Raw genomic sequence first — 23,156 nt, 5'->3', positions numbered from 1 at the left:
AACATGCAAAGACAGATGGCTGATTAGGACACAATGGGTTCATCTTCCCAGATTGTAGGGACTCGGATATTCCAAACTTTTCTTCGCCTTGAATAATATCAGTTCTCTTCTGAGAAGAGTCCACATGAATGCATCCCTCGCTGGGTAAGTGTGGGGGCTCCGCTGTGCACCCAGCACTCAGCTCAGTTGCTGCACAGAGGAGGGGACAGGGCTGAATACTTAAGAACGCAGGCACCCGTCCGGCCCTGTGGCTCAGTGGTTGAGCATCGACCTATAAACCAGGAAGTCACAGTTTGATTCCCGGCCAGGACACACGCCGGGGTTGCAGGCTCGATCCCCAGTGTGGGGCGTGCAGGTGGCAGCCGATCCATGATTCTCTCTCATCACTGATGTTCCTATCTATCTCTCCCTCTCCCTTCCTCTCTGAAATCAATAAAAATATACTGGGTCCATGCATAGATTTTTATTAGTAGGATGAATTCTCGCAAAAGGAACAGTCACCACGGCTGCTGGAGAAGATGAATGAATGGACGCTGCCCCTTGGGGGCCTGCAGTGTGTCACAAAACTGAACCGAGAATAATGTCAACGGAATTAGCCCCTGCTCGCAGGTCAATGTGCCGCTGCCCCTGCTCCCAGAGGAGGGGCTGTGGAGGATGGCTCTGCCCAGAGAACATCTGCTGGGTCCTTTCAGGCAGCGTTCCTCCTGGGGAGAGGCAGGAGGGGATGACGTGCCACCTGGAAGGCACCAGGTCAGTGCCCCCTGCCCTGCCCTCCAAACGCAGACCCTGTGGGGAGCATCCCGGCTCAAAGGGTTCCCCGCAGAGGCAGCGCCAGATGGTGCTGGGGAATCTCAGAGGGGCCAAGACACCGGGAAGCGCCATGGTGAGAGGTTGCCTCGCTCAGATCCACTTCATTTAAGATAAAGAAAAAAACAAGTATCTCCCTAGTGTCACAGGCTCGGGGACAATAACTTTTCATTCGGTTATTTTTTTCTTTATCACATTTTCCGCTCATTGCTCCTAGCCTCGGAGCTGTCGGGAGCCGGATCTGCGTCTGACTGGGTCTCTGTGACTGCGGCACTGGCCCTAACACCAGGCCCTCGGTGCTGCTCGGAGAGGGCCTCACGGAGGCCTGAGTGAGCGGATGGGGAGAAGGACGGATGAGCAGGCGGGTGGTGGGTGAAGGGATGGATAGACAGGTGGAGGGATGAACGGATGGGGGGGTGGATGGATGGATGGATGTGTGGGTAGGTGGATGAGTGGGGGGATAGATGGGTGGATGGATGGATGGTGGATAAATGGATGGATGAAGGTTTGGATGGGTGGATGGATGGATGGATGGATAGATAGATGGACAGATAAATGAATGGATGGATGGATGGATGGATGGATGGATGGATGGATGGTGAATAAATGGATGATCAGATAGATGGACTGGTAGGTGGTTGGGCAGGTAGACGGATGGATTCAGCAAACATCTCTTAAGTACCCACTCTGTGCCAAGCACAGTGCTAGGCACTGGGGATACGGAGATGGAGGGCACCTGCTCTCAACTTCAGAGGAACTCACAGTCCAGCAGGGCAAAGTGCCAATCACTAGGTCAGCACAGGCGACGCGCCATAACAAGGGGAGGCAGCCATGGGCTCCGCAGAGAGAGGCTGTACAGACTGGCTCATCAAAGAACCCAAGGGTCCCCTGGTCCCTGGACTCAGCGTGTGACCTCCCTCACCTGAGTGGCATTCCTGTGGCCCCGTGGCCTCTCCAGAGTTCATTGCCGTTCTCTCCCTCCATGAGCCCTCTGAGGTCAGCACCCCTCCCTCTTCCTAGGCAAGCATTGCTGGGGCCCAATGCTGAAAGGTGCTGGGAAATGTTTCAAGCAGGGGTCCTCAAACTTTTTAAGCAGGGGGCCAGTTCACTGTCCCTCAGACCGTTGGAGGGCCGGACTATAGTTTAAAAAAAAACTATGAACAAATTCCCATGCACACTGCACATATCTTATTTTGAAGTAAAAAAACAAAACGGGAACAAATAGATTATTTGTATTTGCATGTGGCCCGCGGGCCGTAGTTTGAGGACCCCTGGTTTAAAGGGACGGAGGAGGCTGACAAGCCCTGACCCACTGGCCCACCCGAAGGGGCCAACCAGACACAACGCCCCTCCGGGTGTGATACATCAGAAGGTGTCATCCTCGGACAGCTCTGGCCAAACACCGAGCCTGAATCTGACCAAGGCTCTACAGCAAACTCCCACCTGGCTGACCAAGGTCAACAGCAGCCCGTGGTGCAATCCAAAAGGTTGGAAACAGCCAGAGACCAATGACCTGGTGTTTTCAACAAATAAATGGCAATGGTGGGTGGGGGTAGGGGGGGGCTGTTATGGATCCAAAATGCCTAAGAGACGTAGCAATAAAATGCAACACAGAGACCTTGTTTGGATCCTGACTCCAAAAACAGCTCAACCGCAAAAAACACGTTAATGAAGCATCAGGGGCAAGTATGTCAAACTCAAAGGCTAACACGGGCCAAATAAACAAGGTTTGAGTGTATGTGGGCCGCAAAAAAACAAAAGCTTCAATTTTCATAGAAACGTAGGTTTATTTCAATAGAGACATGCTGAATGCAAAGGGCTGAAATAAATGAGTCATTGTTAACATAAAATAATAGGACATTTTAATAAAAATTAATATTTTTATTGATCATTAACTTATCAGACACTGTGTAACTGCACAAATTAATAAGCATAACGCAAATAAACCTATTTTTCTTGTTCTCCGAAAGGAAAATATTTCCTGTTGCACACACCAAACAAGTCAGTCCGAGACTAATGACGCAGCTATTGGCTGCTAAAATACTCGCTGCTAGCATTAGTGGAAAGAAATGGTGCACCTGCACACGTAAGGGAAATGAATGCAACACGATTATAGTCACCAGTCATTAGCGAACGTTGTAGTTCATTATCAATAATTGCGTATAACAGGATATTGTAAAAATTCAGTTACGAAATTTTTATTAAAACGTTTCTTAGGTACTGTTATATTGGCTGGGCTGCAAAAGTATTCGTTGTGGGCCGCATGCAGCCTGCGGGCTGCAAGTCTGACACGCTTGATCAGGGGAAACTGAACACTAACTGGATATTTGGGATAAAAAGGAATCGCTATGGCCCTACAGCAAACTTTGACTCAGTGAATAAAGCGCTGGACTGCGGACTGAAGGGTCCAGGGTCCAATTCCGGTCAAGGGCATGTGCCCGGGTTGTGGGCTCGATCCCCAGTAGGGGGCATGCAGGAGGCAGCCGATCAATGATTCTCTCTCATCATTAATGTTTCTGTCTTCCTCTCCCTTTCTCTCTGAAATCAATAAAAAAATTTTTTTTAAAAAGGAATCGTTATGAATGCTCTATTTGAACGTGAAGATGGTATTGTTGTTATGTTTCTTAAAAAGGGGCTGCCCGTGGAGAGACACACCAGGTGTCTGGATGAAGCAGTGTGTCAGGGATTTGCTTTCAAATAATCCATCAGGGAAGAGAAAGCTGTTGGGGGGCGGAGGGGAAGGAGTAATAGATAAAACCGTCCATGTGTTGCTGTTTTTAAAATACCAACTACACAGGGGGAGGCTTATTATAATGGTCTCTTTCCTTTTGTTGTGTAGTTTACAGTTTTTCATCATTAAAGTCTGAAAAGGAGACTTTGCCCAAACTATGTCCCTGTCAAGAGGACCTTCCCCCCAGGAAGCTCTCTGGGACCCTGCCCCCCAAGGCGTTCCCCCTCACCCCCGCAGGGACGGTGCGTGGACCCCTTCCACAGCCACGCTAGCGGCCAGCCCAGGCCCTCGTTTCCTCCTCCCCAGCACACATCACAATATCGAAGCGTAACCATCTTGGACTAAATGAGTGAAGGAGAGAGAGGGGGGACCCTATCACCCTTGGGAAAAGCCACCTCCAATTCCTCACCAATCGCAGAGGCACTTGGTCTAATGAAAAATAACAAACACACCAGCTAAACCTCTAATGATTGATCTCCATTGGCCACAGCAGGTCTCTCCTCATCTAACAGGACACCGCTGGCCCAGGGAGGTGCCAGGAGAGCAATGGTCGGAGAAAGGCTCAGATGCGCGGGCCGGAGAGGCTCTCACGATTGGCCCTTCTGATGAGAGAGTGGCTGGGTCCCCTTCGGCCACGGACACAGGCTCCATCCCCAGAGGAGCCGGCCCCACCCTGGCTCAGCTGAGTGCTAACTGCCCGCGTACACATCCTCTCCCTCCCCAACCTCGCTCCTCAGGGCCAGGACCCCCAGCATCTACTCCGAGCGAGGACGGAGGGAAGCATGCGGATGGCCCAGCGCAGCTGCAACATTCCTGCTGGGCTGCAGAGAAGGGTCTCACTGAACGGGGACCAGTCCCGTTCCCCCTTCTCCAGGTGAGGAAACCCCACCGGAGGGGTTCCTGGGGCAGCCCGAGGACCTCGAAATCCTGATTCCATTCTGCCAACGACAGGACCAGAACCCTAAGAAAACCCACGGCACACAGTCATGTTCTATTTTCCAAACTCATTTCCTTACACATCCATGATGCATCGCACACGTCCATGGCCACAAGGGAAATGCTTATTTCTAAGCACACCACAGGCAACCCTCCCCACGTGACATGCAGGATTCAATGAATTTAATCTCCCAAGTGGCCCCAGAGGTGAGGACACTGACACCGGTCGTTAACTATGCATCCACCTGGCAGCCTTGAGAAGACACTGGTGCCCAGGGATCAAGCCCCTGTCACTCACCTCTGCCCTCTCAGGGGCCAAGAAGGTGGCCTCCACCTCCACCCGCCCACTACACACACATACATGCACACACACACACACACGTGCAGAGGGAGGAAGATGGGGCCCTTCCGGCGAATGAATGGAGAACCAGAAAATCTGAACTGAGTTGCAGCCTGTGAATGCCTGACCCTCTCGCTTGGTCCCCTAACTCGTGGACGGAGCTGGAGCCAGAGCCCGGGAGGGCCCCACAGCAAAGGAAGAGGCGGCGCTGGTCTCTCTCTGGCTGCCATGAACATGGCAGGCGCCTGTCAGGTGCTCCGGGCCACATGCGCAGCGTTGGGGAGCAGAGAGCATCCCCCCTACTCTGCCATCCCGGACTTAGGGCCTGCCCTCGTCCCTGGTGCTCACACTGAACGCTCTTTCCCCCCAATGCTTAGTGTGGACAGTGAGTTTCACACAGGGGAGAGGGCAGGGGTCAGAGCACAATGTGGACATAGGGAGGATTCTTAGAAGACCAGGGTTCCCTCCGCCGGACTTCCCAGGGGGCAGGGTGTGGACAGGGGAGAGGAGGGAGGTCGCCCCATCCCTGGGCCTTGCAATAAACGAGTTCTCGAATTCTTGCAATAAAGGAGTAGCTTTAGGGAAGGCACCATGGCGATACCGATCACGGCTACTGCCTGGAAAAGCGCACACTGACGCCCAGTCCCCGGGGCTGCATCTGGACGGAGGCCCAGGAGGGCACCTGAGCGCCAGGAGGCCACGGTCCGGCCGCCAGCTGCGCCCGCTTTTGCATTCAAAGGCTGGAAGGAAGCGTCTCAGAAACATCACGTTTTCAGAGGCAACTTGAAAAGACTGAGTTGGGAGGCAGCCCGCTGACCTGACCCCACTACCACCCCCCCCCCACTCCACCCCCCACCCCCGCCTCAAACTGCTGCCCACCAGCCGGCACACCTCCAGACACCCGCTCCCAAGGCGCTCGCCACACGCGCTGAGCCCCCGATGCTCAGGCAGAGGCCTGGGTCAGGACAAACCTCCCTCCCCACAGCCTTGCAGCTCCCACCAACTCATCCTCAGTTCAAGTTCCAGGCCAGGAAGTAAGTCTCTTATTTAAATGACACTTTTGAAAAGTTCCTGTCAGCAGGCCGGTAATTTTACTGACAACGTTTTTAGTTGGGACAGTAACAATTCTTGGCAATGCCCTCGCGGTCCCGGTCTGTCTCTTGCTTAACAGCGTTTTGCCTCGGGCCCCTGCCCCGCGTGGCGCCCAGTCCCCATCTGCAGGACCACCTCCGGGACCAGCCAACACGCCTTTTTTTCTGCCTGAACTCCTTTTTGCCAACAACCAGGAGCCCCCCAAAACCGTCAGAATCGTTCCCCCAGGTGGAGGCTGCGGTCACCGCCTGGCCACCCGCCTCTGCGGGCGCCACACCTACCTCTCCCTGGGCTTCCATCTCCACCCGTGGCTCTCAGGGCAGGCGGGGGCCACTCCTTCCCGAGGCGGCAGAGAAGGCGAGGGCGCTGAGCGGCTCTCAAAGCCGCCTTCTCTCCGGGACGTGCAGGAGCCGCCCAGGGTGAGTGGGCAAAGCTCAGGACGCCATGGAGGCCGCCCTGGCCTTGGAGAGGAGCCCGACCCAGCCCTTGGGGAGCTGCAGGCCCTGGGTTCTACCCGGCAGCCCCTCATCTCTGCGACTTCCTGGGGAACCACTTCCGGGGCGAGGAGGTGAAGCTCATCAAGAAGATGGGTGACACCTGCCTCACCTCCGCCGCCTGGGCCCAGGCTGGGCGGGGGGAGTGTCTCTTAGAAAGGCCCCCCCCTCAGCGCCACCAGGAGCCTGTGGAGCCCGAGGCCTGTGGGCCCTCTGCCTCCCCAGGGGCCTGGCTCTTACCTGAGCTTCTCCCCGGAACTACTGGCCATTCTTTCAACCCCCTGAAGCCCCCTCCCATGCATTGGACCAGGTGAAACAATAAAGCTTTTTGCAGGAAAAAGAAAATCCTTACTAACCAGGAAAGGCAACAATACCATTTTGATTTTTTAAAAAGAAACAGTTGTGCCCTGGCCATGTGGCTCAGTTGGTTAGAGCGTGGCCTAGTGCACCAGAAGGCTGTGGGTCTGATTTCTGGTCAGGGCACATAACTAAGGTTGTGGGTTCGATCCCAGTGGGGCACATACAAGAGGCAACCTGATCAATGTTTCTCTCTCACTTTGATGTCTCTCTCTCTCTCTCTCTCTCTCTCTCTCTTTCTCTCTCCTTAACGGCCAATGAAAGTGTGTCCTCGGGTGAGAATTTCTTTTTAAAAAGGTAACAATTCTATATTGTAAGGAAATTGCGTAAAAAGGATGTAAGATGGAATACTCTGCAGATATCAAACTTTGTGTAGTACAATTTTTAGAGTAATGGCATGGATAAAGTCTCCTAGCACACCTACAGGGAAACAGTGTGCCAGGATAGTATTTTTTTTATAAATCAAGAACTTCCCCAAAATGCTTCAATTGTTATTTCTAGGGAGAGGAATTACAGTCTTTTGTTTTGAATTTTTCTGTTATGTTTTCTGCAGTTAACACATATAATGTTTTAACTCGGGGGAAAAAAAATGCTTTCTAATCTTTTTATCAGATAAGTAAATAAATTTTCCCCAGAAGAAAACAGTGGACTGGCGTAAATGGTTAATGCAAATATTATTGATTGGCTCTTGTCCGGCGTGAACGGCATGATGGGAGTTCTGCTCTCCAGGGTTCCCTGTGGGGAGACCCTGACACAGTCAGGCGGGGCAAAGGACAGGGCCAGATAACAGTGTTTGGACACGTCTTTGATGTCCTCAGCCCTCAGCCTGGACAGCGGGAGTGGAAACAAAGCCTCATCCTGGCAGGCCTGGCCCAGCCGCCCTCACGCGCCCACCTTTTGGCCCTGCGGGCTTTCCCAGGCTGACCTCTGCGCCCACCCGGACCTCAGGCCTCATCGGCCGCCTGGTCAGCGGGGCCAGAGCCTCTTTCCACTCTCAGCCAATGAGAGAATCTTCTCCCCCCTCCCAACCCCCCAAACCAGCTTTGGGTCTTCAGGGCCCAGCTCAAGTGAGAATGAAGTGTTTACAGGGATTCTCACAGGCTATGGGGATTCCAGGTCAATTTTAACTGTGCTATCTACTTTTTCTCCAAGAAATAAGTTTGTGTAAAATAAAAACCTTTTAAAATAGTGATAATTTTTTAAAATGTAAGCCCACGCTTCCAAAATTGCGCTGGAGTCCTGTGTGTTCTGTGCACAGATTTTAACACAGCCGGCCGAGTGCTGGAAGCATGTGGTGGGGGATGGGACGCTGGAAGCCGCGTGGTGGGGGATGGGCGAGGGCCTCACAGGAGCTGACAGCTGCCATCAGCCAGAGGTCAGCAGGGCCGCAGCTGTCCGGAGACAAAGTGGGAGCCTGACCAGGTCATGCCTATGCCCACCACAAGGTCAACGCCACCCAAGGTCAGTGTGCCCCAGCTTGACCCGGGCACCCACTGTCACCACCCCTGCCTGGAGAGGAAGGCTGCCCAGCTGCAGAGCAGCAGTAAAAGGCCACAGGAACTCGGCCTCCCACCCCCCAGATCCCCTGAGCCCTGGCCTGCACCCCCACCTAGCTGCCACCAAGTCCTGACCTTCAGCATCCGCAGCTGAACAGTCTATGGGCCTCCTGATGCCTAGAACTGGCTAGATAGCAACTCCAATTTACTGCGCAAACTTGAGGCACTTTTTTTTTAATCCTCACCCGAGGATATTTTTCCATTGATTTTTAGGGAGAATAGAAGAGAGAGGGAAAGACAGAAAGAAATATTGATGTGAGAGAAACACATCAATTGGTTGTCTCCTGCATGCACCCCAACCAGGGCCTGGGCCGGGGAGAAGCCTGCAACCAAGGTATGTGCCTTTGACCAGAATCGAACCCGGGACCCTTTGATCTGGAGACTGACTCTCTATCCACTAAGCTAAACCGGCTAGGGCTTAGGCACTTTTATGGCTCAATATATTTGACTCACATGCATGAGCTTCTTGTTTTATCCATGCTAATAAAAAGCACCACTTCTTAAAATCTTATAAGAAATCAATGCAAAAGCAATTCGATGGAGGGTGGGTTGCCTTCATGGTGCTGGAACAATTGAACACCCACAGGCAAAGAAATGGCCCGTGACCCAAACCTTTACACAAAAGTCAACTCGAAACAGATCCCGGACTCAAACGCCAAACATAACACTATAAAACTTTCCAGAAAGAACACACAGTTGAAAGTGTTCGCGATCTAAGTGCTCCTTGCTTTGTTCATCAGGCATCCGAGTGGGGACAGGCCTGGGGACCACTCGCTGCTGCCCCTTGCCGTGTCTCCCATGAGAAATCCCCTGGGAACTGGCCAGCTTCGTACAACAGTAACGGAGATTAGCAGGGAGCACCCAAGGGCCTGGTCTGAGCCTGTTCCTGCTCACCCACGTAAATGACCTCAGATAAATATACACCGAGGGGTTAAAAACCCCAACGAGGCCCTAGCTGGTGTTGCTCAGTGGATAGAGCGTCAGCCTGCAGACCAAAGGGTCTCGGGTTCGATTCCAGTCAAGAACATGTACCTCGGTTGCAGGCTCCTCCCAGGCCCGGGCCCTGGTTGGGGCTCATGCAGGAGGCAACCAATCAATATGTTTCTCTCTGTCTTTCCCTCTCTCTTCCACTCTCCCTAAAAAGCAATGGAAAAATATCCTCGGGTGAAGATTAACAAAAATAAAAATAAAAATCCCAACGAGGCATTTTTGTTCCCTTCCATGGTGATCAAATCGTTGACAGAAGACCCCATTGGCGACACTAGTCCCAACCCAAGATGGGCTTTGCTCATCTGTAAAACGGGGCCACCGTTTCGTGCACCGCAGGGCCACTGTGAAAAGCAGAGGACAGGGTGCACCAGGCACAGATGCAGAGAAGACTTCCATGCGCTAAAGGCCCAAGGAGTGATGGCTGTAATAATTATTATCCGGCGATCGCTTGGACCTGAAAACAGTGGCATGAAAGGTAGGTGTGAACCCATGGAAAACTCACCTGGGTGAGCGCCTTGCTTTATTCCTCTCTTGCATTTCCTTCCATACTTTCCCCGGAGTCTAAGGCATTGCTAAGCGAGAAACAGATGCAAAACTAGCTGACCTCTTGGCTCAAGACCTCAAGATAGAACCCTTAATTGTCCTCTAATTGTTTCCACCAGCGTGAGGCTTGGCTCTCTACCCAGAGTTCTGTCCGTTCCCTAAAGAACAAAAGCTCATTCATCCCTCAGATATTTACTGAGCACATACTATGGGCCAGCCATTGTGCTGGGTGGGTGGGAGGGGAGGCTCCATGGTGAACAAAGGCCCTCGATCCTTCCAGCCCCTGCCATGCACTGGGGGCCGACCAGACCTCCAACAAATAAATATGTAGTTGCAACTGTGGTGTGTCACACGAAGCGGTTCTCAACCGACTTTTCCAATGAAAATTCCCTCCCCATATCCCTATTCAGAAATAGTTTATCTCACAATTTCTTTCCAAAATCTTTTTTTAGCCACCCCCACCCCACCCCCAACAACTGTCAGTCTGTTCTCTGTATCTACGAATCTGTTTCTATTTTGTTTGTTCGTTCATTTTGTTCTTTAGATTCCACGTATAAGTGAAATCATATGGTATTTGTCTTTCTCTGTCTTCGCTTAATCCCCTCTAGGTCCATCCACGCTGTGACAGATGGTAAGATCTTTTTGAGTCAAGAACAGGTAAACTAGTCATCAGGGCTCCTGATCAACCAAAGATCCCCGTCACTCCACAGTTAATACCACCCTGCACCCAGGGAAGAAGTCTGCCATTGATCAAGATTTACAGACTGGGTGGTGGGGAAATGCACAATTCCCAGCAGGCTTTCGTTTCTGTGTTTGTCTTAAAAGTTATAGACCTCTTGGCTACCCTCATAGGCTAGTGGTTCTCATGGCTGCTCAGCAGAGTTACCTGGAGGACGGGTTACACTGCAGAGTCCTGGCCACCGTTCCCCGCAAGCTGCTGAGTCAGGCTGGAAGGAGCCTGAGAATCTGCACTTTGGACAAGTTTCCTGGCCATGCTGAAGGTGCGGGTCCAAGAACTCTAAGCTGAGAACTGCCACCCTAGACTGAAAGGTAGACCTTATGCTTGAACAAAGTTAAAGCAAGAAGGAAGCTAATCGCTTACCTAAGCCACCCTCTCAGGTGGACAGACGATTCCCTGAGCCCAGAGGTGAGAATTGGCCTCTCAAGGTCAAACTCTCAGGTCACTGGCCTTTGGGTCACACAGCCTCCAGGCAAACCCACCTCCTGCTGAGCCTCCCAAGACACGCCCTTCTCATCGCTTCCGAGGAAAACTCATGGTCAAAAACTCAGGGGTATGGAATACTATGTCTTGAGTTTGCATAGAAACGCAGTGGAGAGGGAGAAGTTAGAAGAAACAAAACTGACAAAATGTTCACAATTTCTGAAGCTGAGTGATGATCGCAAAGAAGTTCACTATAATATTTTTCTACTTTGGTAGATGTTCCCACAGTTTTCCATAATAAATTATTAGGAACCTGTTGGATCCAGTTTGTCATGCACGGCTCTGAGAGGGCTTGGCTTCCCCACACAGTCCTGGAAACATGCTGCCCCCCCAAAAAGAAGATTGTAAACATGTGACGAGCCAAGCCTCGGCTGGCACTAGTGGAATTCAGACAAAATTAAGGTACAAATTTCTGTCCTCAAGAAGCCCGTAATTTGGGTAAAGAACACCCTGGATTCTCTAATTCAAATACTGAATCCGCGAGCCGGACACAGTTCTCTTCAAAGGGGGGTTTCTAGTGTCAAGTGAAGTAGTAATACGAGAGTGGACATCTCCAGTGCCAGAGGCCAGCAAATCGCTTACGAAATGAAAGAGTGATCAGCTTCCTACTCAGCACGAATTTTTTGGACAGATTATAAACTCTCCTATAAAAAAATGACATGACAAAAACTCAGGTATTTAAAGTGTAGCTGCAGAGTACCCACCCAGTAACAGATTACAGGTATTGGTCCAACTGGCTATTTTCATCAACTAAAACCATTTTAAGCCACAAGGAAATCGTCTGAACCATCTGCAATAACAAGAAAGGCCAGGATGGAATTTCAGCTTAACCCGAGCTTACTTCTTACTCCATAAAGAATACTGGTTCTGTGCGGAACAGATAACACCCAGTTTCACACTGTAAACTCCAGACAACCCAGATTTCGGCACGAAAGGACCTGTAGGTGCGTCTCCTCACCGGCGCTTCGTTCAGTTGTTTCACATTTGAAATTTGGTTTTTGTTTCCTAGAAACAAACTTTTCTGGAAAAGCCCGAAAAAAACGGTCCTCTGGAAGCAATAGCGTGGCGATCAAGAACCCTTCAAACCTACCCAGAGATTTAAGACGTTCTAAGAAGATAGTTAGCGCCAACTTTACATTCCAGAGTGAAATTAAAAAAAAAAAAAAAATAGAGGTGGAATTTGAATTGGCCTTTAAAACTTCCAAAACCTTTTTCCTACAAAGTGGTGCGCACCAGGCGACGTTATCACAACATTTATATAGGGTTGCCCTCCCCACAAACGTATACACACTTTACAGCTGACAGCTCGATGGATGGTTCTTCTCAGACTTAACCCCTTGGAACGAATAATTATTCCAAGTGTGTATACATTTTGGGGGACACCTGGATACGATGAAGCCCAGGGCCCTCCTCCTCCCGCGACTAACACCCAGGATTAAACGCACAAATCAGAACGATCTCACTGGGAATACAAGTTTTTATTCAAGTTCACTGTACACATTTCTGGTTTCACAGAGATACCAAGAAACCTCTCAAGCTCCGAGTACACTTACTTCCGTCATACAAGCTTATTAAAGAAAAGTGTCAGCGGACACACCAGCGGTTCCCCTCCTGCTGGTCCTGAGCCAGGCGGACCGCACAGGGCCCCGCACCCTCAGGCACCGGCGCCCTGGCGGCCGCGCGCGCGCGCTCCCCTGGACTTCAGGGAGCAGCCTTTGTTCCCAGGACCCGACACCGGGCGCAGTTTCTAAGCTCCCCGCGCCCTGCAGCCGCCGGGCCCCATGAAGGCGCCCCTCCAAGACGGTCCCCGGGGCGCCCTGGGGAGAAGCCCATGTCCTCCCGGGCCCCAACGGCTAGGAGATGGAGCTGCCACCTCGGGCTCGGAACACAGAGACACACGCGTGCACGCGCACCCTCCAAATAGGGATCCTTGCTGTCATTGTCATTTTTATTAGCTCTCACCAATGGAGCGCTGCTCCCCATGTGCCAAGCGCTCCTCTCTCCTCTCTCTCTCTCTCTCTCTCTCTCTTCCCCCCAACCCCCTTCTCATGCGCGCGCGCACACGCACGAGGCAGCAGCACCCAGGTCCGCAGGTCTCCACGGGGCTGGGGCTGAACCCTGAAACTTGCGCGCCTCCCTCACGGGTCCGGCCCGGGAAGTGCCCACGTCCCGCACGCCCCGCGTTCGGGGTCCTCGGTCCTGCGAGCTGGGCAGGGCGGGTTCCCCCCGGGCCCCGCTCCGGAGCCGGCCGCCTAGCGCCCAGCCCGCCCGGAGCAGCCCCGCGCCCCCGCCCGCCCGCGGCCCCGCACCTACCTGGGCCCTTTGTCCTCGCGCGCTGCCCGCGGCGTGCGCCCCGCGCCGTCGGAGGGGGAGCCCGCCCAGCCTCGCCGCCCGCACACCCCGGCTCCGGGCTCGGCCGAAGGGGGCGCCCGGCAAACCCGGATCTGCGGAGCGCGCCCGCGCCAGGAACCGACCCCTGACACCGCTGCCCCCGAGTCCGCCTCTCCGGGTCTTCGGGGTGGCCGCGGAGGAGGGGCGGGGGGCTCCGCGGCGGAGGAGGGGCGGGGGCTCGGGCGCCCGGGACCAGCGTTGGGGACCGATCTGGGTGGTGGCGGTGGCGCGGGGTCGGGACCCGGGCAGGGAAGGGACGGGGGCGGGCGGATGGGGGGTGTGGGGGGGGGGGCGTGGGGAGGGAACGCGAGCGAAGGGGGGGAGGGACGCGGGCGGAGCCGAGCCCCCACGCCCTCTCCCTGGGGTGGCGCCCCAGGGTGACCCTGGCCCGCGCTGGCCCCCACGGAGGACGCCGTAACCCCACCCCGTCCCCGGGTCTCCGCGCCCCAGCCAAGGCCGGTCTGCGGTCAGCCGGCGGCACCCTGGCGCTGTCCGTGCGCCCAACTCGAGGAAACGCCCAACTCCGCACCCGAGGTGCCAGGCACCGGGCGAGGTGCGCCCCTGCGCTCAGGAAGTGTCCATTCCTTCCCGGTTCTGCGCGAAGGGCCCCCCTTCTCCCCCAGCGGCCTCGCGCCGCCCCCGTGCACACCCCCCAGACGTGCCCGCGGGCGCAGCTGGGAGCCCCTCCAGCCGCAGGGACTTAGCGGCGCCGGGAGTGTGGGCAGAAGTTGGAAGAACCTCGGAGAACAGGTCATTTCGCCATTGGGACCCAGACGCCCAGAGGGGACTCGCAGGTCTGGGAGGCACCGGAGAGGAGCCCAAGCCTCCCACCGACCCCCCGCCAGGGGTCCCGGCCGCCCCGCAGGACCTGGCAGCCCGCGCCCACTCCCTCCCGGCTGAGGACCGGCTCCAAGGGCGCAGGTTGGGGAACCGGGTCCCCAGCTGCCCAGGTCCGGGAGCGGGCCGCCTCTGCGTGAGGCTAGCAGAGGAGAAGGAAGATTCTGGAAACACGAGCACCTGGGTCTGGGACCCAGGCAAATATCCTGGACAAAGTGTTGGTCAGAAGAACGAAGGAAGGAAGGAACGAAGGAACAACCTGAGAAGTGTTTGCAGACCTCGCTGGGGACTGGTGCTGAGGTGGTCCCGGAGCCGTGAGCACGGGGCCGCAGTAAAACGCGGAGATCTTTCTTTCTTTCTTTAAGGAAAGACCGGAGATGGTTTCAGGAACCTGCAGGGGGTGCAGAACTAGTCAGCCAGCCAACCCTGTCCGCTCCTGGCCACTCCCTCCCACGACCCCCATGTGGCCATGGACCTAACACTGTCCGTGCAGACAGGGGAGGCCGTCAAGGTTGAATGAGGGTATAGCCCCCAGCAAGTGAAAACCCACAAGTCCTCGGGGCAAATATTGCCCGAATGAATCGCTGCACATCTCCCGTGCTATGATTGGCAACACCAGCATTTTCCTTTTCTCCTAATGAAATATTCCAAACACACCTAAGCAGGGAGATTCCCATCGTGAGCCCCTGAGTGCCCAAGAACCAGCCAGTCCTGACGCTCAGCCATGCTTGCTTGAGATGTTCGTGTAAGAAATAAATCGCAATATAGTCACAGTCCCTGGACAGCCCTCCCTGATCCCAATTCTTTGCTCCCTGCCCCCCCCCGCCCCCCATGTTCTTCCAAAACATCCCATCCATGTTTTGATGCTATTACTACCTAAGCATGTGTTCATAAACGAGGAATAGCATGGTTACCAGCTTTACAACATTCTCTGTGTTATCATCCTCTGTGCTTTGTTCTGTAACCGGTCCGTTTGTTTCGCTCAGTACAATGTAAGATCCATCTAACTATACACAGAAATCCCCGTTATTCATTTTCACTGCCAACTAGTATTCCACTTGTGTGAACAGGGCACAATTTCTATGTACATTCTTCGGATGGACATTTGAGCTGGTCCAGTTTCTCGTGGTTACAAACAGGACTGCAGCGAACGCTCTTGAAACTGCATTCGTGTTTCTAGGGCACAGCCCATTTTTTTCAACAACGCCTGTAAACACATGGAGAGGCGGCTATGTTGAGTTAACATTAGCCCAATCTGTTTGTTCTGCGGTTTAAGTTCGTGCAACTGATATACCAGTATTCACTGTAAGAAATGTTCTCTCCCCCCCCCTCACATTTTGACAGCTGACATTTTATCAAATTATAAAATTCTACAGAACATGGGTTATTTCTTTCCTTGAAACCAACACTAAAAAGGAAGTCACTTTTAATAAAGACAAAAATATAATTTGGCTCAACCTTGGAATCAAAGTGAGTGTAATGGTACTACTAGGGAAACATTACTAGGAAGATGCCCTCTACCTTAGTTACCTAATACAATGGCTTTTGGGGAGCCATTTAATTCCGTTTTTGAATATCTATAATAAACCTTAGAAATGAATAGATTCCTACCAATTAAGAATTAACTCGACAAGAAATGAGATTCAATTTCTAAAAGTTGTGTATATTTTCCTGCTTTATGAATCATTCTTTTGCTTCTAGCCATTGATTTAAGCATGAGCACACATATATAATGGTTAGATTTGCTTTTCCTGAACTGAAGCTGACCCACTTATGTCTTTTTTTTAAAGACTTTTTATTTATTTTATTGGTTTTAGAGAGGAAAGGAGAGAGAGAGAGAAAAAAGAAACATCAATGATGAGAGAGAATCATTGATCGGCTGCCTCCTGCACGCCCCCCACTGGGGATCAAGCCCACACCCCGGCATGTGCCTTTGATGGGAATTGAACCCAGGACCCTTCAGTCTGCAGGACAACACTTTATCCACTGAGCCAAACCGGCTAGGGCTTATTTTATGTCTTGACTGAACTTGAACCAAAACTTGAAAAAGTAACTTCCAGATATGTTCTTAAATGGGGAAAATCAACCTCGTTTAAATGTTGACAAGAATGGGAGCAAACGGAAGCCTCTGTGGCCAACCTGACACGTAGCAGGAGCTGTGGCTCTCCACCCACTCATTCAGAACACCGGGGTTCCGGAAGGGGCCACGGGCGGGCGGGCGATCAGACATGGCTCCTGGGCACGTCTGTTTCTTTGACCGGCATCATTCTAAAGACTCACACACATGCCCTTGTCCTCATACACGTTTCCCCTTCCGTGTCTATGTGTGTGCTTCACACATGTATTCCTTACACACATATCTGCTTCCTTAAACGCAGACAGCATACGTGCTTAAACATCCATATGGCTCTTTTTCACATATATATGCCTCTCACATTCTTTCCACAGACACCAATTCTCTCTCTCTCTCTCTCTCTCACACACACACACACACACACAATCACACACACACACTTTGTCACACCAGCATTTCTCCCCTTCACATATACACGCCCCCTGCACCCATGTTTCTGTTTCTGGCAGGCACTACTCGACTACTGTTTTCTTCGTACCATGCACGCATTTTTCACACAACGGCACCCAGATACAAACTCCTCTCCCACGTCTGCGTATGTATGTATGTTTGCTTCACCCAGTCACACATGTACCTATGTGTGCACAGCCTCCTTCCTTTCCTCCCGGGGCACAGACCGCGTCCTCTGGCAGTCACATGCATCCCAACCACCCACTTAAAGTGCCCCAGGGTGGACTGGGATGGAGCCTTGAGGAGCCTCGTTTGTGTACCTCGAGTAGCTTAGAATCATTTGTTATCAGCATGCCCCGAGTTTTTATAAAAGGGAGGCTTCTGAATGGCTTAAGAGTAAAGTGTATTCTCTCTCAGTAACATAGCTCCAGGCTGTAACCCAGTTAATGTTCATGGTCACTTTCCGTGGGGAAGATGTCCCCCTGGCGTAGTAAGTGCTTGAACCCAGCTTGCTAAGTCATCCCAAAAGGTGAGTGGTAGGTCTATTCGTTTGCTGCTGTAATAAAGAACCACGAACCGGGTGGCTAGAACGACAGACATTTATTGACTCTGAGAGCTGCAGGCTGGGAGCCTCCAACCCAAATGGCAACAGGATGGGGTCCACCTGCGGGCGCGAGCAAAGGTCTGTCCAGGCTTCTTTCTTCCTTGAATGGTAGGCGGCCGTCTCCCCGCGTCCCTTCCCATCGCCTTCCCTCTAAGCGTACCCGTGTCCACGTCTCCCCTCCTCATGAGCATACCAGTTGCACTGGACCGGAGCCCCCGCGAAGGCCTCGTAGCAGCAGGACCTAGGCTGGTTGCTGCACATGGTGTGGACTAGATACTAAACTCCACCTTGATCCATAGCAATTCCGTGGCTAAAGGTGTGGGGGTTCCTCACCTGGAGCCTCACCCTGAAATCTGACTGCACCCGCTCTGCACCCAGTCCACCTCCGCTCTTCCAGGAATACTGGCCGCCCCAAATCCAGCTGCTCCGTTTGATGGCCGCCCTGAAGTGAAACTGCTCCCCCTGGTGGCGAGTCCAGGCACTAGTACTTCAGCCAATGAGAGACCAGCGTGGACCTGCCCTGCTGATGCCATCTTGGCGGGTATTAAATACTGGAGTAGAAAAACAAGGGCAAGAATCCGAGGGCAAAACAAAGTTAGTGCCACAGGTAGATTTCCTGGGAGCAGTTCATGGGCGGTGAACATATAAGTCGAACATTTAACAATCAACAGGACATGAGCGAACAAACCAAATTGTGGTTGTATAGGATTCAAGTGGACTGAATGTGAGAATTCAACTTTGATGGAACTCTTGAAAAATATAGTTGAGCCCTAACCGATTTGGCTCAGTGGAGAGAGTGTCGGCCTGCGGACTGAAGGGTCCCGGGTTCGATTCTGGTCAAGGGCATGTACCTTGGTTGCGGGCACATTCCCAGTAGGAGGTGTGCAAGAGGCGGCCGATGGATGTTTCTGTCTCATCGATATATCTAACTCTCTATGCCTCTGCCTTCCTTTCTGTATAAAGTCAATATATGTATAGTTGATAGAGGGGATAAATGGTGATGGAAAAAATAAAATAACATTATATATATTATATATATATACACACATATATATGTATGTATGTTTATATAGTTGCAGCATAGTCACACCTTGACTGTTTAGCACTGCCCCCACCCAATGAGAAAAGATGAAAGTTATATAAAAGTTTGGTTGGGAAGATGCTCTGTTCATATTTATTATGTGTACAGAAATATTTTTCCAAAACATCCCATCCAGGCTTCTATGCTGAAAGATGGGGATGAGATGGGGGACTTTTCAATGTTTATGTCAATGTATCTATTCAAAAAATGAATTAAAATGCTTTTGTTTGTACCCTTTTCTTTGACCAAAATTTCTCAAAGCTCTAAAAACAATAAAATTTTTTAAAGTCTGAGTCTGAAACCAATTATTGCCTAATACTTGGCCACTTTCTTTTCTTTGAGGAGAGGGTATTACAGTTTAACTTCACATTAAGTAAATGATAGGTTAACTAGCTAACAAAACAGAAGATTTCAAGTTTGCTGACTGGGTTTCTTTTTTTTTCCAACACAATTCAGGCGAATTTTAATCATACTCCTACGTACAGAAAATACAAAAGAAAATATTCAAATGGCTCATCTGAATTATTACCAACGGAGCTTTGCTGTGATAAAATCTTTAACAAAGCAAACTCAAGCCCTGCGGATCTGTGCCAGATGCACGGTCAAGCATCTGACGCTCTGAGCGCAAGTTTTCCGAAGTGGGTCCCATATGAACTAAACTCCCGGGAATTCCCAATGCTGGTGCTACGGCACCCTTCCTCCCAGATAAAACGACTTTAAACCTACACTAATTTAAAAAAATAAAAAACAACTAAGAAAAATGGGCTTCACCCAGCCTAAAATTCAAGCAGAAGGAAAAATAGAAGTTGCTAAATGTAGCAGTAATTTGATAATGCTGAGTCAAAATAGAATCCATTGCAAGGTGTGCTTAGAAGACTTGATACAAAATGTTGCCTTTTATTTATTTTTATTTTTTTAAATATATTTTATTGATTTTTTACAGAGAGGAAGGGAGAGGGATAGAGAGTTAGAAACATCGAAGAGAGAGAAACATCAATCAGCTGCCTCCTGCACATCCCCCACCAGGGATGTACCCGCAACAGAGGCACATGCCCCTGACCGGAATCGAACCCGGGACCCCTGAGTCCGCAGGCCGACGCTCCATCCACTGAGCCAAACCGGTCAGGGCACAAAATGTTGCCTTTTAATCTTGGGTTGTCTGGTTCTGCTCTAGGCTTTAAACTGCAAGGTTAGTCACAGTAGAGATGTTCATTTTTTTCGAATTCTGTTTTGTTATTTATAATGTAACATAGCTATTGAAGATGAAATGTTATTAAGAACATCAATCCAGGGGCTTAGCAGACCCCATGGGGAGGAGGCTGGGGTGCTGGCCTCATTGGGGGTTCGGGGAAGGCTTCCCGGGAAGGACGTCTAAAACGGGGTGTTTGCTAGAGGGAACATCAAAGGAAGCATGTTCTGGGCAAAGAAAGCAACGTGTGAGAAGACTCTGCAGTGACGCAAAGATTCCAGGGGATTAAAGGAAGATTCATGTGACGGACCAGGGAGTACAACCTAACCAGTGTCCCCTGACAAGGCGGTCAGGGGCTCCTGATGGCTGGGGACTCGACCCCTGACCTCCAGCCGTGTGATGGGCGACAGCCAGGCGGGCAAGTGACCCGTGTCCAGGGGAGTGTGATACAAAGTACCCGGACAGATTTTACCAGGAAGCAGAGGAGCGATGCGGTGACGTCTGCGCTTCAGAGTCTCTGGTGATGGGGGGTCAACAGTTACCCAAGCCCAGTGGTCAGAGCGTCGGCCCACAGATCGAAGGGTCTCGGGTTCGATTCCTGGTCAAGGGCATGTACCTCGGTTGCAGGTTCGATCCCCAGCCCCAGTCAGGGCATGTGAGGGAGACAACCAATTGATGTGTCTATTTCACATATCTCTCTCTCTCTCTCTCTCTCTCTCTCTCTCTCTCTCTCTTTCTCTCTCCTCCCCCCCCCCCCCCCCCGCTTCCTTCCACTCTAAAAATCAATGGAAAAAATATCCTCAGGTGAGGATTAAAAAAAAGCAAGCAAAAAAACGCACAAAAAAGAAAAAGTTACCCAAATGTTTCCTTTGACGGTGACAGTGTAGAGTCCCGCGACAGTGACGGGCGGAGAGATGAAGGAAGGAAGTAGGAAGCAGTGGAAACAGTCGGGGAGCAGTGGGAACCGGGAGGGGAGGGCTGAAAGCCCCTCTGGACATGGAGCTGACCGCCTTTGTGCCTCGAACTGGGGTTCACTGAGGCGGGCATCACAGGTCGCCTGGAACAGCTGGCACGGGGGGTTGCCCTGGCGGTGCCTGTGGCTGCAGGAGCACTTTTTGTTTGTTTCATCCCGAAGCAGGAGGCCAATCTTGTTGCTACGTGGAGAGCCTGGGTCCGTCTGCCTGGAGTCCAGGCCCTGGACCAATGAAAACTTCATGGCGAGCATCCTCCCGCCAGCTCCCCGGAAAGCCAGTCAGGTTCTGAACAAAACCTCGGAACGAAGAGTTAACTGCCCTGCTCTTGTTCCGTTTGATGTCATTTTACAACCGTTTGCAGTCACCGCAGTCAGAGTCGGGAGCTTTGAGACTCCGGTAGAAAACAGCCCTCGTGAAATCTCGCCGTTCCTGCCACCGTGGAAGATGGACTGTACACCCCGACCGGACGTGCCTTATCTCTAACACACACATGTGCATGTTCACAACATAGACCCCGGGGGCCTGAAGGTTAAATACTGGCCAGTGTTGACGCAGGCCTGGCTCCAGCGGGTTTGCCTCTTCCTTTTTCCATGCCCCCTCCTCTATCAGCATCCTCCCCGCCTCCAACACTCCTCTCCTGCTAGTGTCTGTCCTCTCAATTTCATAGAAAGTGTGCTGATCCGGCCCTAGCCGGTTTGGCTCAGTGGATAGTCAGCCTGTGGACTAAAGGATCCCAGGTTCGATTCTGGTCAAGGGCACATGCCCGGGATGCGGGCTCAATCCCCAGTAGGGGGCGTGCAGGAGGCAGCAGATCAATGATTCATCATTGATGTTTCTCTCTCTCTCCCTCTCCCTTCCTCTCTGAAATCAATACAAATATATGTGTTTTTTTAAAGTGTACCAATCGGCAAGGAAAAGACCATCTTTCCTCTCTAAGGCAAGTCACCTCCCTCCCTTCTGGGTTTGACTAATGGCCTCCAGGATCTCTTCCTGCCCCAGCGTTCCATGACCACACGGTTCCACACAGAAAACTAACGGGGAACAGTCCCGCTGCCACCCTGTCTCCTCGGCATCTTCTCCACGTTGTGTCATAAATCAGCGAGTGAGATACAAGACGCCTTCATGAGCCCATTAATTAGGGATCGTTTATTGCTCGGCCCAGAGGGAGGTGTTTCTTCCAAATCTCTGAGCAAAGTCACATAGGAAGTTTCTTGTATTTATACCTTTTGAGCTTCTTTGCAGATTTTACAAAGAGCTCTGTGTGAGTTATTGTTACAGACATTTTGTAACCTTGAATACATAAAGAACAAACATTTTGCATAAGAATATGGGAATTTTTATCAGTATTAGTCCCTTACGTTAGATGGCTAGCTTGCAAGGTCAGACAGTTAAGTTTTTATCTTTTGCTATTATTCAAACTAAAACAGTTATTTTATAGAATAAGAGACTGTCTAAAAATGACAGTTTACAGAACAAGGGACTAACTAACAATAGCAGAGAATTCCAGACAGTTTTTATACAAGATGGAGGTTACTATGCTTCCTACACACACCTCTTCTTCCTCCAGCTCCGGTGGGAGGACATGTGTGCCGCAGCCACTGTGAGGCAGCCATGCACCAGACAGGTGAGGAATGTCCAGTGTGACCCCTCAATCGTATGTTTCCCATGTCAGTCTCCTCTGCCACCCCCCATCCACGCCACCATCACTGTACACATATTTGCTGAGCGCCTGCTAGGCCTCCCAGATCTTCCACTCCATCCGCCCCCTACTTTCAGCAGGTGTCTGTGGCTGCACAGGGCGTGAACTCACTCAACTTCCTGCCAAGACACAGGTATTGTAAGTGCTCTGACTCCCCACTGCCACCCCCATTCTGACCCCCACCCCGCTTTCGCTCACCCAACTCCGTTTCTGGCTGCAGAAAATCCAGTCCGCTCTCAGGAGCCTCCTCGAGGATCGGCAGAGCAAATCCATCTGATGCGGTGTCAAATCCCGCCCCCGCCACTTCCTGGCCAGGACTTGGCAGTTTTTGTAATCTTCCTAATCTGTAAATTGGGCAGAAAACCACACCCATCTCTCAGTTCTAATATAAGAACTGAATGAGATAAATGCCTGCAGAGCATTTAGCAGAATCCGGATGCAGAATTCACACCTCGTTTATTCGAAGCAGCCGTTCCTGGTCTGCAGAGCCTGCCTTCTCCCAGACTCTGGTTGGTAAAAGCATCTTTTTCTTTCTTTTCCTTAAATATATTTTTATTGAATTTTCAGAGAGGTAGGGAGAGGGAGAGAGAGATAGAAAAATCAATGATGAGAGAGGATCATTGATTGGCTAGCTCCTGCACACTCCACACTGGGGATTGAGCCCCAACCCGGGCATGTGCTCTGACCACTGCGCCACCCTGGCCGGGTGGTAAAAGCATCTTTTAACTGCTCTGGGAAGTCTTCATTCTGCAACAAAACCCAACCTTCCAGAGACTTCCCCTAGGGTAA

The sequence above is a fragment of the Myotis yumanensis genome, unplaced genomic scaffold (genome assembly GCF_028538775.1).
Source record: "Myotis yumanensis isolate MYYU_CA2020_CCGP unplaced genomic scaffold, mMyoYum1.0.hap1 SCAF_11, whole genome shotgun sequence".
In the NCBI taxonomy this organism is placed as follows: domain Eukaryota; kingdom Metazoa; phylum Chordata; class Mammalia; order Chiroptera; family Vespertilionidae; genus Myotis; species Myotis yumanensis.
Note: the sequence above shows the minus strand (reverse complement) of the source record.